At 36.2% G+C, this 16,788-nt stretch overlaps 1 pseudogene; it reads left to right on the top strand.

Moving 5' to 3' along the window:
• Positions 1-12,713, top strand: part of LOC150040315 (anion exchange transporter-like) — a 41,200-nt pseudogene extending 28,487 nt beyond the window's left edge.
• Positions 12,714-16,788: the final 4,075 nt, after the last annotated feature.

Genomic DNA, 16,788 nt, shown 5'->3' with positions numbered 1-16,788 from the left:
TTTTTAAAGCATGGTCAGTTATAAATATTACTTTTTAAAAATGTCTTGGTTATTGCTTCATTACTCAAGTTAACTTGCATTTTTTCTGTACACTATATGTTTATTCACTATCATTTCCAGAGAAATTGAGAATTGTTTCTAGTATAGCCTCTTCAAGTTTCAGGGCATTTCAAATAATAGAAGGAAAATGTATAGGAATAAGATCACCCCATGACTTCATCTACTTGAACATTATGTATTGAAAGTATGTATTGTTCAAAAAAGAAATCATAGTGAAAAATAGAGAATAAGAAAGTGCTTAGAATAATCATTCAACACATCTGTGTTAACTGACTGCTGCAATGAAAAGTGAATAAATGAATGAGAGAAATGTTTAGTAATATGTATGTTTTCTTGCTTGTCCTGAATGTTTCTTATCTCCTTATTTCTTGAGAAATTAAATATTTAAGTCTGCTTCTTAAAAGTTAATTGATACCAACAGAAAAGACCCACTTAATTTAAAAACAAAGTTATGAGTGACTCAGACTGTCAAGACTCTTTTGAAGTATATGAAAAGCACTCCTGAATTATGTAACTATGAATACTTTTTAAAGGAGTTAAAGAATATTCCACAGGAAAGATCTGGTTTCTACAGTCTGGAGTTAATTGTCCACCTACACCTGATGGTTAATTTCTTTTTGAAATGTTTTTTTTATAGATATAGCCCATCATTTACCACATTCCACATGGGTATAGCTTAGTTGTTTCCCTTGCATAAGCTCCAAGCTTACTTTTTTTTGCTTAAGGCACGATATTAGCTGTGCATTCACTTTACTCTTTTCTGGCATGATGTGATTTTTATCACAGTAGTTGATTTACTTAGAAGCTTAGAACACAAGGTTATATCCATAAAACCAGTAACAATGGCAGAAGTGAAAGGATATTATGTAAAAGGAAAATTATAATGTTTCTGAAATGTCCCTTGAATTTAAATTTTCATTTGAGTTAACTTCAATTGTTAACTTTTTTTTTGTCTGTCCTGGGGCTTGAACTCAAGGCCTTGACACTGTCCTTGGACACATTTTGCTCAAGGTTAGCGCTCTGCCATTTGAGCCATAGCACCAGTCCTGGCCTTTTCTGTGTATGTAGTACTGAGGAATAGAACCCAGGGCTCTGTGCATGCTAGACAAATGCTACACTCTTAGCCCCCATGAAACTTTTATTTTCAATTAACTACCTAAAAAAATAGCCCGCCGTGGAGCTGTGTGTCTCAAGTGGTAGAGCACATCAGCCTTGAGCATACAAGCTCAGGGACAGCATCATGATATACAGTTCAAACTCCAGGACTGGCACACATATGCAAAAAAAAAGAATAGCACTAACAAAACTAAAATATAAAGCATATACTGTGAGAAAAATAGGAAAAATTTTTGTATTGCTATTAATAAAGCCTAACCATTTACCTGTGCATGGTTATTAAGCTGCTGTGATATAAATTATAAGATTATTACAAGCAAAGCAAATTGTCAATACAGTTTAGCAATGAAAATCATGTAGGGGAGGGAAGAAAGTGTTTCTGAAAATTCCAATACATTTGTATCCATAGTTTTCTAGTAATTTAGACAGTTACCATCAATCTCTTTAATACTTAATCTATTCACATATTTTTTTTGGTTTTGTTTTTTAGTTTTGGCAGTGATATAGTAGTCAGGACCTCATGGTCTATGGACTTGTTCGGTTTTCTGGAATTCTGCCACTTAAGCCACTTCCAGCCCAACATTTTTTTGCTACTTATTTTGGAGATGAAGTCTTATGGACTTTTCTAGCTCCTTTGCTATCAGAATAAAGCTTCCCATTCTCAGTATCCTGAGTAGTTAGGATTGCAGGAACCAGACCACTGGAACCCAGTACTATAGTTGGATTTTAACTCTCATGACTTTCAATTCAGAACGACAAAATTGTGATCAAGCAGTAATAGTTTCCTAAAACCTTGAGATGATTAAACAAAAATTATGGTTTCACTTGGTCTCAGTAGAAAGATGAACTAGAATTTACAGATTAGCCTTGTCTACCTTTACCATAGAATGGGATGAGAGCATTCAAACTATAGAATGTATAAAATAATTGATAATATTTTTTCAGATTTTCATCAACAATGTCTTGCAGATATTATTATCATGTTTTTAGTAAATGGAGAATAAGATTTCTAAAAAACATGAATTATTCCTATTCATTAAATTTTAAATTTTAGGGTGAAATATGAATAGTTAGAGAACTTTGTTGAGCAAAGACTCATAGTGTAGCTTATTTCTGTAATACTCTTTCATGAATGATATGTCAGTCCTCACCCAGCTGGATGTGGTGGTGCACATCTGTCTTTGCAGCCCGCTAGACACTGACATAAGAGTAATGAGAGTTCAAGGCCAGCTTGAGCTTCAAGACAGGAAGAAGAAATAAGCCAAAAAGGAGGGAAGGAAGAAAGGAAGAAAGGAAAGAAAAAAGAAGAAAAGAGGAAAAAAACAAAAATCCTGGAAAATGCGACGAAATAAAATATTCCCAAAATAAACAACAACAAACTTTGGCATAAAGTGGATGAAGAAATAGAGTGATTTTGGGGCTAATTGTGTTTTCATAGTCATCATAAAACCTACTGCCAAATATGTTATGTACACTGTGAAAATGACTAATCTTAATGTATCTTTTGTATCTATCTAACTTTGTAAGAAAAAATTGAATTCTACTAACTATAAACTAATACATGGCAAATGAACTTCTGGTATTTTCTACTCATAAATTTGTTAGCTTTGTCGGTTTTGAAAGTTTACGAAAGATCCCTACGGAGCATGTGCATGTGATTGAGACTCAGTAAACCACTTGCACTTGAGGAGAGTGAGTATGTTTCTTTTGCCTGTCTCTTAATCCTTTTCTGTTGCTGATAATGAGCAGTTGTGTAGAATAGCTCAGAATGTAAATAGGAGGCCTGCATTAATAAAGGTAAGTTATGTGATTAATTAGGCAGATGGTGAATGATAATGATTACTGGAGTGTTTACTGGATAAACTGAATTGAGATTGCTCTGAACTTTTTTATTTTTTTATCAGTTGTGGGGCTTGCACTCTATCCCCGAGCTCTTCAGTTCAAGGCCACTGCCCTACCCCTGGGTCTGGGTGTTGTCTTTGAGCCAAAAACCACTTCCAGTTTTCTAGTGGTTAACTGGAAATGATTTTCACAATCTTTAGTGGCTGGCCTGCTTTGAACTGCGATCCTCAGATCTCAGCTTCCTGTGGAGCTAGGATTACAGGTGTGAGCCATAGAGCCTTGGCTTGCCTTGAACTTTGAGGGTTTGATTTTTAATTTTTATTTATTCATTTTTTTTAGTCAATGAATGCACAGTCCTAATTCCTGCTAACTACTTTGCTCCTCCTTGTAGCAGAAACATGCAGAAGGGAAGCTCCACTACATTACCTGGCACACTCTTGACCTTCAGCACTCTTTGGTTAAATGTTAGCTGGGGAAGTCTAGGAATTTAAGCAGTCATTAGTGTTTACTTAAAGCTCACCTTCGGTTGGGTGAATGGTGCATTTTTGTTTTTGCTCTTTATTTTCTTTTTTTAATAAAGCATTACTTGGTTACACCAATGAAATACCCACTCATAAATTTCCATTTTTCAACTACTCAAATATCATTGAATGTTCCAGATCCTATCTTTGGCTCAGAGTACTATAATCTTGAAAACAAGAATAAAATTATGTTCATATATGTTATTGCCCACTACATTTTAAAAACTTCTTAAGCATTGCACATTTTCTGTAGTTACTAACCAATTGATAGATATGAATCTAGATTTAAATTTGAATATAAATCTCACATATGAATACTAACATATTCAAAGCTACTTTGTAACATTTTTCACTTTCCTAACAGTTAATGCCAAATAAAATTGTCAATGCTATCCAACATGGTGGCTCATACCTTTAATCCTTGCATTTTTGAAGTTGACTGGAAGATTATGAGTTCAAAGGTAAAATGAACTATATTATGATCCCCAGGTCAGCCTAAGATTTGGGTGAGATCTATCTCAAAAACAAAAACAAAACTAAACAAAGTACTTAAAAACCAAAAGGTTGTTTTTTTTTTTTTTCTGATTGTGGGGCTTGAATTCTAGGCCTGGCATTGTCCCTGACCTCTCCAGCTCAAAGCTACTGCCCTACCCCTCAGCCACAGTACAACTTCCACTTCCAGTGGGTAATTAAAGATGAGTCTCATGGTGTTTAGTGCCCTCAGATCTCAGCCTCCTGAGTAGCTGTATTGCCCAGAAACTTGAAGCCCTCTCCCCACCAGAGACAAAAGATCAATGCAAACTACAATGAATCGTTTATTGACAAGCTCAAGCACGGGTCTCTGCACACTGATAGTAGAGTGCAGACCAGAGGCCCCGAGCCCAAAATTACAGCACCTTTTATACAGTCTTTGGTAGGGGGAACGGGCAGAGGCTAAGCATTGGTGGTCTAGGGCTCTATCGTGCTTTGAATTAATTGGATGGAGCCCTACGAGGATCTCCATGGTACTTTGTCACGTTCTCCCTACCGGGAGGGCCATTAACTCATGCTCCATATCCGGGAGTGTCTGACTTTGTAGGAGCCAGATGGCCATTATCTCTAGTTCCAGATTTAGGTGGAGGGTCTCCATATCCGGGAGTGTCTGGGGCCTGAGGGCGAATGGGTAGTTGTAGATTAGCCAGGAGAACAATTGCTACATTCCTCAAGGTTTAGCAAGCAAGTATACAGAAGCAGAGAGGAGAGTTAAAGGAGAATACAAGTATAAAAACACAAATGGCTAGCCTAGTGTTGTGCAAAGATTGTCCCATGTTTGGGGAATGACCCCCTTCCCCCTTGCTCAGGGCCCATGTACTTGAACTCCAGGTGGCAACAGCTTGATGCTCAGTGGTTAGACACCTGAGTTCTGATTTGACCAGTGGTTTGAGTTACCAAATATCCAATCAGGTGATTGTAGCTATGGAATTCCCCTATAAAAGCTGTGTAAAATTCTTGTTCAGGGCCTCTTAGCGTTGCCGGCTATGGGTACGCAGAGGTCCAAGTCTAGACTTGTAAATAAATGACCCTTGCTTTTTAGCTTTGACTGTGGCCTCTAGTGGTCTTTTCAGGGTTCTAGGAATTCGGGTACAACACCTAGGTTTATAAAAATATAGATATATATTTTCCTATGCTTCCCATAGCTAGGATTATAAATATGAGCCATGGTGCCAGCCAAAATGATTGTTTTCTGTTTCTATTTTGTATTCTTGCTCATTTGATCTTTTCTTTTTTTTTTTTTTTGCTAGTCCTGGGCTTGAGGTCAAGGCCTGGGCACATTCCTTGGGCTTTCTCAAGGCAAGAGCTCTACCGCTTGATCTATAGCAGTACTTCTGGCTTTTTCTATATATGTGGTACCAAGGAATCAAACCCAGGTCTTCGTGCATGCTAGGCAAGCACTCTACAACTAGGTCAAACTACTGGCCCTTTATTTTATCTCTTAATTGCAGTTTTTTGATTGTTGTTGTTAAGTTCTTTCATATTTTCTTTAGAAACACCCACTCTAACCTTAGAGAGCAACTACAGTGAAAAACATTGAGCGTTTCCAATGGCAAAACTAACCAAATTAGAAATATATTTCCCCCAGAGAATTTTACAATGACCAATGAAATGAAGTTTGTTTAATAGATTTTGCCTAGAAGGTGTGCATGACTTAGTACAACATGTCACTTTTTAGAAGACCTAAAATATGTCCTGTCATTGTTTCACAATGTTAACCCACATGAAGAAACAATGGCTTTGAGATTATCATTCAAAAAGAGGTCATGAACTCTTCAGTAAAAGCATTTTCTTGTTAAGTAGGCTCAGAGGCAGAGATTTCCCTGGACACCAAAGGAAACTCCATTTACAGGGTTCCTTACACAGTTGTCTAGTTATTGTCAATAAGCCCTACCAATAGATTTGCTTTAGAGTGAATCCAAAAGTGCCTAAGCTTCAGGCATTACAAAAGCAGACTCCTTCTCTGTGCCTGACCATGAGGCCAGAGTGTGGAATTGTGTTAAGCATTTTGTTTACAACATCATGGATTTCCAGTCTCTTCAAAGTCTAGTAAGGTAACCCTGTTGAATTCATTCTGACTTCTCATATCTTAGTTTATTTATCTGAGAAATAATCCCATCAAGTGGTTCTGAGGCTTAAGTGGTAGAGCTCTAACCTTGAGAAAGTTCAAGGACAGTGCTCAGGCCCTGAGATTAAGCCCAGGACTGGCAAAAAGAAAAGAGCTCAGGTGCAATGAATGCTCAGTCCTTGAGTTCAATCCTGAGAAGAAGGAGAAGGAGGAAGAAGTGGGGGGAGGAGGTAAATATAGTAGAATCTCTCTAATTAAACACAAAGCATTACTTTTCTTGTCTTTTCTAATAAAACATGCAATGAAAGCAAATGAATAGAATCTATGAATATGCAAACATAAATTTATAAATACATTGTATAACAGTTTAAATCCCAAGCTAAGTGTAATTCCTCCTGCTGCATTATCAAAACTTTCACACTCTCTCTCTCTCTATATATATATATGTATATATATATGTGTGTTTATATATATATATATACATATATATATATATAGTGGTTAAGACAGTAATGAGGCTTAATTTGCTCTGACTTATCCTTTTACATCCTAGCTGAAGTTTATACTGCAGTGGGATCTGGTGAAGGTTTAAAACCCCTTTCAGGTAATTTGGTACATTCATTGCATCAAAATGCAACAGTGTTATGTAAGAAATATTGCCTTCACTTAAATAATACTGCCTTCACATAAAATAATAAAATTCACTACACTTCCAAAAAAAAAAAGAAATAATCCCATCAGTCATTAAGTTATCCTCCTCTCTCTGATTTGTATGAAAGATACCTGAGGGAATAGTCTAATCATCAAAAATCTGAATTCCAAAATAACCAATACTTAATCGACAATTAGATGTCAAAAAGCATTCTGATTTCGTGTTGTTAAATATGTGATTTCCCTACCGTTCCAGTTAGGGAATCTCCCTAACCGAAGGCTTTGTTTTTCCTACAGATGATGCAGCACAGCCCTGTTCCAGTGAGAAGTGTTCTTTAGTCTTGGATTGCAGTGGCCTGACCTTCTTTGACTATTCTGGAGTGTCCATGATTGTTGAGGTATTTATATGGACAGACGGACTCCACCTCTTTTGTTTAGTAGCAGAAGTTTCTGTCAGCCACTCTCTATTTCAGAATCTAAAGCCCCTCCTTTCCCCTAGAGACATAGACAAGACTTGGGCCTCTGACTACTGTAGGTTTCTTTAAAGCAGATATCACCTACCTAATGCTTCCTTAATCTACTTCTGTCTGTTCAGTTCAATGAAGTTGCTGCAGCAACTTCCTTTCCTGGATTCCCCTCATCTCACAGTGGTCTGTGGCAAAAAACTAGCTCCTGGGAGAGATCTACTCAGGTTTGTTCTCTCTCTGTCTCTCTATCTCTCTCTGTCTCTCTCTCTCTGTCTCTCTCTCTGTCTCTCTCTGTCTCTTTGTCTCTCTGTCTCTCTCTCTCTCTCCCTCTCTCTCTCCTTCCTTCTTTTCATCCCTTCCTCTCTTTCCCTTCCTCCCTCCTTCCCACCCCCCCTTTTATTTTCCCCTTTTGGTGAATACACTTTACTTCCTGTCTGCATTTTACTTAGCTTCCTAGAATTCTAGCACTAATTTATCCCAGCTTATCTTGAATTACAAATAAAAATTGCTACTGTTCATCACTATTACCCAGATACTCCTTCAGTTATTGATATAAAAATTCATCTTTATGTATTGTATGTGCAAAAACATAAACCAATCACTTCTGTACATTAGTCTCATAAACACTAGAAAAATTAAGTTATAAACCAGTTATGATAATAGTTAGCAAGATATTACCCTTTGCTAGAGTATCTTTATTTTGTACAGATGGCTTCTATTATTATCTAGTATTTATATTTAAAAGACTGTATAGTAGCATATATTGGTTGTACAAGGGGAATTTCCTTTATGGTAATTTTATATTTGCATTCATTGTATTGCAGTCAAATTCAAAAGGGAGTTTGGCCTTAGCAATACTTAGAAAATAATACTTAGAAAACAAACAGAAAAAAAATCAAAATCAAAGTTTAAATACTTCAGATCTTAAATCTAGTAGCCCTTTCTGGAAAGTTATACATTTTTACTTCCTTGTTGTTTATTATAAAACTTTTGTTCAATTGAGCACAAGCCTCAGTATGAATATTTAATATTTTTTTGCAACTAAACCTCCCCCTCCTCCTCTCCTCCTCCTCCTCTGTTCTTCTTGTTCTTCTTCTCCTCCCCCTCCACTCCTCTCCCTCCCATATCCCCTCCCCCTCCTTTCCCTCCTCTCCCTCTCCCTCTCCCTCTTTTTCTTCCTCTTCTTCCTCCTCCTCCTCCTCCTCCTTTTTCTCTTCTTCTTCTTCCTCCTCCTCCTTTTCCTCCTCCTCCTCCTCCTCCTCCTCCTCCTCCTCCTCCTCCTCCTCCTCCTCCTCCTTCTTCTTCTTCTTCATCTGTGCTTGGCATTTATGGTAAAGGTAGTATTGCTAAGGTCTTGAAAAGTCATTTATCTGCTCATTTACAATGCTCATTTAAAACACACTCTTCTGAGATCTGGTTCTGGCCCAGTATTTTCAGTTTAAATAGTCATAGACGTTTCTATACCAGGTACTTAAGGACCATTTTTGGAGACAGAGTACACTGGTATTGCAAATCGTCAGGAGGTTTATTTTTTTCTCAGTTATATTTTAAGTTTGTTGTGAAATTATTAGCTACCCTACCTGGATTTCTTTTACAAAACAGGATGCAAGGTAAGTAAAAAGAAGGAAATTTCTACTCTTTCCCCTTGAGTAAAGGGTCTAAAATGGATAATGCTGAGAAATTTGAAGAATCTAGGTACTGGGACTGTGGAGAAAGGGCCTTTCCCTTTCCTCAAACATAATAATGGTTTTAAATTCCATATAGTGCTATGAGGGGATGAATCAATTGATGAGATTTATTTTTACATGCTCCCAGTTAGGTGATTTTAGTTTTATTAATGGATATACAAAACTAGCAGTTTTTTTTGTTTTTTGTTTTTTCAGGGGAGGAGGAGGGAGCAATCCTTGGCTTGGGCTTTGGGCCTGAGTACTTGGGCTTTCTTAAGAATAGACCTCTACCACTTGAGCCACAGCACCACTTATGGCTTTTTTTCTATGTATGTACTGAGGAATCTAACCTGGGTCTTTGTGCATGCTAGGCAAGCACTCTACCACTACCAGCCCCCAAACTAGCAGTTTTATATCAGTCTTTTTTTCCCTTTCTCTATTTTAATTTCCCACTGCTATTTGATTTATTTCATCATGGTTCAGCACTAGTATGACATATGCTAAGAGCACAGGCTTTAAAGATTTAATAGCTGCCTATTTCTGAAGTTTAGGTTCAAGTATTGTTTTGCTTTTTGATGGACTAAATGTGGAAATGCCCACTTTATAATGTTGTTATGAGGCTCAGAGATGATACACTGCACATAAAGGACCAACAAACATAACTGGCAGTGAGTACTCAGTTGTGCTACCTTCTGTTACAGTTTGTGATTTTAAAAAGCCATTAAAAAACAAGTAAAGTAATTGTACTAATGTAGGTTCTTAGTCCAGCCATCCTTAGAGAACGAATAGAGCAAAGAGGCACAGGGAATTTCAGTTATCCACATATTCATATTCACAACATACCTAAATTGTATGTTCTGTCTCTTTATAAAGAATATTCTTCCTAGAGTTGTAGTTGTTTAAATGACTGCTATTTATTATTTTACTTAGAAAACTGGAGAGGCCAATGAAGTAGAGAGATAAATAAACTGGAGACTATGTTTATTTACATCAACAAATCATCCTGAGCAATATGTGTGTATTTCATTGAGCTGGCGAAAAGTCAAGCACTGAGAGGTCACCTTGAATTAAGTGAAGTAAGCCAGACTCAAAGGAAGATAGGCTCAATGGTTTCCCTCATTTGTCATAATCAGTAGAAACCTTGGGCTCTACTAGCAGAGATTTGCAATAGAGCAAAATCTAGATACGTAAGGCCACACAGTATGATGCTAATTGAAAAGACCTCCAGGATATAGAAACAAAATCCATATAATGAGTGATTGTTGTCCTTAGTGTACTATGTTATCTCTCATCTCTTTTGCTGTCCCATATTGTTACATTGTCTTACCTTGTTATCTGATATATTGGATATATTTGTATTTGGTTATTTGAAATTTGATAGGGAAGGGGGGAAAACAAGATGAAGGGTGGGGATGGGGGGGAGGGAAATGGGGACCAAGATATGAGAAAGAGTATCAATGTATGTGAATTAATGCACCTTCTATCTGGAAAATATCATGTAACCCTTCTATTAATTACAATAAAAATATATGAAAAAAGAATTATTACAGATGTGGCTTCTACATTTTATATGCACAATGTTTTGTAATTATACCATAGAATTCTCCCTACCATAATTATAACTTTTAGATTTACTGTCACTGAACTTCACAGGCTGATGATGATGATCTGGATGAATTGGCTTCCCCTTAATATTTTCTAGAACTTAAAGAGGCAAAAAAAGTCAGTTCTTATCTTTCATTGATAGATTTCCATGGATCTCTAACAGTGGAGCTTGGGTGATAAAAACTAGCTTGGACCATTTAAGATCTCAATATCCTATCCGTGCAAGAGATCAATAAAGGCTTTGAATATTCTTGAATTTCTTGTAAAACATTAAATCTAGCAATAGGTCAAGAGACAACACTTTCCTCAGTAGGTCATTGACTCCCAATAAAAACTTGAGAGCTGTTTTAGTGTATGTCTATTGGGAAAGGAAAAATGATAGATTGAGTTTTGTTATATGGACTAAAAAATATAAGCAGCCACACTTAGTTTCAGTAAAGGTGGACTCCTTATTGCCTCAACCTTAATCTATTAGATTATGTCCAATGGTGTAACAATACCTCCTTCTGGTGGTTTGAATTCAAAGCATGAAATCTGTGGAAACTCCTTCCTTCCCCAGCTTTATTTGTTCCTCTGAATTAATCATGGGTGTACTATTTTAATTCTTCCAGGTTTATATGGATTGCAAAGGCAGGAATGTGGATGTATCACTAGCCAGTTGCACAGATAAGAGAGTCTCTTCGGTTGACCTTGCATGTGATCCTCCGATGCTGCTTCTCATCTCTGTATTGCTTGCACTCTCTTGTAGTCATCTTGATCAAAGCTCTGATGTACTTGGAAACCTGGACTCAGAGAAATGATTTTTTTTGACTCAGTATCTGCAACTATTTGTAATATTTACTCAAATAAGGTGAGTTGAGCAGATTAGCTTGAAAGAGTTATATGGAAAACTAGAATATGAAATCAAGGGATTTGCAATTTTTAATATTCTATTTTTATCTCTCTAGCATTTAAAACCTTTAATCCCCTCTTTTTTCCACTTCTGTTCTCTAATATGAATGAAGAAACTTTCTATTCTTCTGTTAGGCCAGTTATGAGTAAATGCTTAGTACATTTGGCTCTTCTAACAATGTCACTGCTTAGAGGATTCAACAATCACTATTAAGTTAAGAACTGCTTAGTTTGTTGCTATTCCCGGGACACAATCCATCGCTCATAAATGTAAAAGAAAAAAAAGCTATAAATGTAGCTTTTATCTCAGCTCAGATATCTTCCTTTCTAGGTTTATTTTGACTTTTGTCTTTGGAAACATTATTTGCAAGGTAGAGCTCACCTACCATACTTTGTGATTGAATATGACAATGCAACCAGACTGTGATTTCCAGAACATTTTCTTTGACTTGAATCATTTTGCCTTTCCCCATTCTTAGAACAACAGTGAAAGCCTCACAAGTTCATATTTATTATATTCAGTCAGAATAAGATATATTTGCCAAGTAATAATATCACTATTATTATTATTACATATCTAGCATTTATTGACTGACCACTGTGTTCTGAGGATATTCTGATAGCATTATCTACATTAACTAGACAAAGGTGCTAGAGCTTTAAGTGGAAGACATTACTATTCAGGCCAATTTTAGAAATGAAAAATAGAAAGTAGAAGGTAGTGTGTTATTTGGGCTAGTTTAAAAATCTGTAATGTGATCTAGACCTGTAGCTTTACATCATTCTCTCTATTCTGATGCCTCATGGATTATCTTTTTAATTTTATTTATTTATTTTTGCCAATTCTGGAGCTTAAACTGAAGGCCTAGACACTATCCCTTGATCTTTCTTTCTTTCTTTTTTCTTTCTTTCTTTCTTTCTTTCTTTCTTTCTTTCTTTCTTTCTTTCTTTCTCTTTGTCTTGTTTACTCTTTCTTTTTCATTTTTTCACTGTATCCCTTAAGTCACAACTCCACTTCTGGTTCTTTGGTGGTTTATTGGAAATAAGTGTCTAATGGACTTGCCTGCCTATGCTGGCTTTGAAATGTCATCCTCAGATCTCAGTTTCCTGTGCAGCTAGGATTGCAAGTGAGAGCTACTAGTGCCCAGCTGCATCATCTGTTTTCTTACAATGGGGATGGGGGGCAGTTCTGTTGCTTTTACTTTGACACATTTAAGAGTTGAGTAAACAGCACGTGCTATTTCATCTTCTGTTTCAGAATTTGAACAAATTCAGTGACCACAGTAAAGTGTGAGGCCTACTTACAACTGTCTAGGTCTTGAGTCTAGAACCTGCCCTGAAGAAGGACATTTTGCACCATGTTTTTTTTTTTGCAGATCCTGCATATCACCTCTGTGACAATAAGAATAATGTGACTTAGTAACTGCATCACCACTCATCAAGATTTGTCAACAAATTTTTTATAATCCTTTTTAGTAAGCAGATTCATTCATCCTTTAGTAAGCAATTATTTTATAAAGAAATGTACATGCATTTAGCTATAGTAAACTGGGAATAGACATGATTTTTTTCTTTGTATGGCATTGTATATTGTTTTATAACTCTTTGGCTGTAGACTGATTTTTAAAACCAATAAACACCTTTATTATAAATGTTTTGAAATAATTACAACCCATTTGTAAATTCAAGAATATGATATTCACATAGATAAAATGCCAGAATAAATGGTAAACTGTAATTCATCTATCTTCATATTTTCAACACATTCACCCTAGAAGCACTGGAAAATGTCTTTATATTAGGAAGAAAATAGTAGTAGCTCAATAAAATCAAGGTTTTTAACTTACTCTCCTTTGTGTAAATAATATGAAATGTTTGGGATCTACACACCAGCTTGCTCTAATTTACACATTCCCCACCTCCATAAGAAGTTCTGTTTTGTGCTTTAATTTTATTGGGGCCAGAAAATGTGGAAATTTTCCACCTTGCAATTTTTTCTCACAAATATGATTTCTAAGATGAGAAATACCACTAAATAGTGGTATTTGTATACTTCTTTATTGTAGTAATTTTGGACCTCATGTCAGTGACAGAGTTAAGAAAACTTTTGTTTTTCTATCTATGCCTAATTAGGCAGATAAGCAAAGCAGAGAGCTTAAAAGGAATATTAGAAAACTCACCCATCCAACAAGATAAGCTGAAAACTCTAATGGCCTCAGCAAAAGTGATTTATTTGCATGCTTGGACATATATTTCCAATTGCATACAAATACATAGCCTTGTATTTTTAATTTAATGAATTGTTTTATCCAGGAAAGAAAAATATTTTCACAAATAGACTCATAAGTATGCTGTAGCCTTAACAATGTTTTTAACTGCTCTAGAAATTGCCAGTATAACCAACAGTCAATACTTTAAGCTGAGATGGATAAACAAATTGAAAATAACATTAATAGGCTAACTGTTTAATGGCTTTCAAGACATCTATTAAGAGGAAATCTCAGGGCTTGTATGGATGGAACAATGCAGGAAAAATGTGTGCTAATCACTGATATCATTCTTAATTTTGACACCGAATACTTGGTATGATAAGGTAAAAACAAATCAAGGAACAGTAGATGTTTTTATTTCTTCCAGAAATTATCCAATCTTTTTAATTATTATTTAAATGAGTACAAACGATAATCTTAGATGCTTCATCACAGATTGAAATTAACATGAGATGAAAAATAAAGTAGATAGTTTTGATAGCAGGTTAGACAATGCAGAGGAGAGAATTCCCGGGGCTAAAGATAATTTAGTTATTATAGAGAAAGAACAGAAAATGAGTCAATCCAAATCTAGGAAAAATGAGAGAGTGCTTCAAGAGGTCCAAGATACAATTAGGAAGCCTAATTTAAGGTTAATTGGTATTGAGGAGGGCATGGAGAAAGAGGTCAATGGTATTGGAAATATACTTCAGGGAATCATCTCAGAGAATTTCCCAAATATCCAGAAGGGCAGACCCATCCAGATACAAGAAGCTTTTAGAACCCCAAACAGACCTGACCAGAAAAGAACATCCCACTGCCACATCATAATCTGAACTGGATCAATAGAAACCAAACAAAGGATCCTAAAGGCAGCCAGGGAAAAGGGTTCAGTAACCTATAAAGGAAAACCAATCCGAATAATTTCTCAGCAGAGACCTTGCAAGCAAGAAGTGACTGGAAGCATATATGTCATGCCCTTAAGTCAAATAACTACCAACCAAGAATCCTGTACCCAGCTAAGCTCTCATTCATAACTGAGGGAACAATAAAAACATTCCATTCCAGGGAAAAGCTGCAACAATATGTTGCAACAAAACCAACACTACAGAGAATTCTGAAAGATGTTCTATACATAGAAAACCAAAATAAATGCAATATAGGGAAAGAAATGGCACCTAAACAGCACACCATCTAAGGACCACAAGAACTGTCAAGACACAGGCCCTAATAAAAGCTTTTAAAAATGGTAGGACCTAATAAATATCTCTCAATTCTAACTCTCAATATCAATGGACTTAACTCTCCTATTAAACGGCATAGGCTGTCTAGTTGGATCAAAAAGCAAGAGCCATCGTTCTGCTGTCTTCAAGAGACACATCTTACCCAAAAAAACAAGCATCTTTTGAAAGTGAGAGGTTGGAATAAACTCTATCAAGCTAGCAGCCCCCATAAACAGGCTGGAGTTGCCATCCTCATATCAGATAAAATAGACTTCAAACTAAAATTAGTAAAAAAAAGACAAAGAAGGTTACTACATACTACTAAAGGGATCTTTCCTCCAGAAAGACATAACAATCCTAAATATTTACACACCCAATCCCGGAGCTCCATACTTCATCAAGCAAACTTTACTTACACTGAAACCATACATAGATCGAAATACAGTGATTGTCGGTGACTTTAACACATCACTTTCACCTATGGACAGATCAACAAGGCAAAAACTCAACAGAGAAACCTTAGAACTGAACAACTATATAGACCAACTAGATCTAACAGACATCTGCAGAATATTCCACCCAGCAACAACACAATATACGTTTTTCTCAGCAGCACATGGAACATTTTCCAAAATAGATCACATCTTAGGCCATAAAACAAACCTGGACAGATTCAGAAACACTGAAATTATTCCATGCACACTCTCAGACCACAAAGGCATCAAACTGGAACTGAACACACATCTCCACCAACGAAAACCCTGTAACTCATGGAGACTGAACAACACATTGTTGAATCACCAATGGGTCATCAAAGAGATCACAACAGAAATCCAACAGTTTATGAAATTTAACAGTAAGGAGCACACAAAATACCAACTCCTTTGGGACACAGCAAAGGCAGTACTCAGAGGAAAATTTATAGCGCTGAGTGCCTACAACAACAAGTTGGAAAAATTGCAAACCAACAAGATAATGTCTCACCTTAAGATCCTGGGAAAAGAGCAACAAACCAACCCTAATCCCAGTAGAAGAAAGCAAATTACTAAAATCAAAGCAGAATTAAATGATTTGGAATCCAAAAAAACTATAGAAAGAATCAACAAAACAAGGAGTTGGTTCTTTGAAAGAAATAACAAAATTGACAAGCCCTTAGCAAATCTTACCAAAAAAAGAAGAGAGCATATCGAAATAAACAAAATCGCAGATGAAAATGGTAATATCACGACAGAAATTACCAAGATCCAGAATATCATGAGGGAATACTTCTCAAACCTTTATGCCAACAAATTTGAGAATCTAGAAGAAATGGATGAATTCCTAGCCAATATTAACATACCCACACTGAACCAAGAAGAACTAAGCCAACTCAACAGGCCTGTTTCAAGCTCTGAAATAGAAATGGCAATTAGAGAACTTCCACCTAAGAAAAGCCCAGGGCCAGATGGATTCACAGCTGAATTCTATAAGGTCTTCAAAGCAGAGCTCACACCAATACTCCTCAAGCTCTTCAATGAAATTGAAAATGAAGGTTCCTTATCAAACTCATTCTATGAAGCCAGTATAACCCTCATCCCCAAACCAGACAGAGATTCATCAAAGAAAGAGAACTATAGACCTATTTCTTTGATGAACATCGATACAAAACTTCTCAACAAAATACTGGCCAACCATCTACAACAACTCATCAAAAAAATTATACACTATGATCAAACTGGATTCATCACAGGGAGGCAAACCTGGTTCAACATACACACATCAATTAATATAATTCAACACATCAACAGGAGCAAGGACAAAAATCACATGATTGTCTCAGTAGACGCGGAAAAGGCATTTGACAAGATCCAACACCCCTTTATGTTAAAAGCTCTGGAGAAACTAGGAATCCATGGAA

The sequence above is a fragment of the Megascapheus bottae genome, chromosome Y, assembly GCF_031878675.1.
Source record: "Megascapheus bottae isolate mThoBot1 chromosome Y, mThoBot2.hap1, whole genome shotgun sequence".
Classification (NCBI taxonomy): Eukaryota; Metazoa; Chordata; class Mammalia; order Rodentia; family Geomyidae; genus Megascapheus; species Megascapheus bottae.
This window is presented reverse-complemented; position numbering and strand designations above follow the sequence as displayed.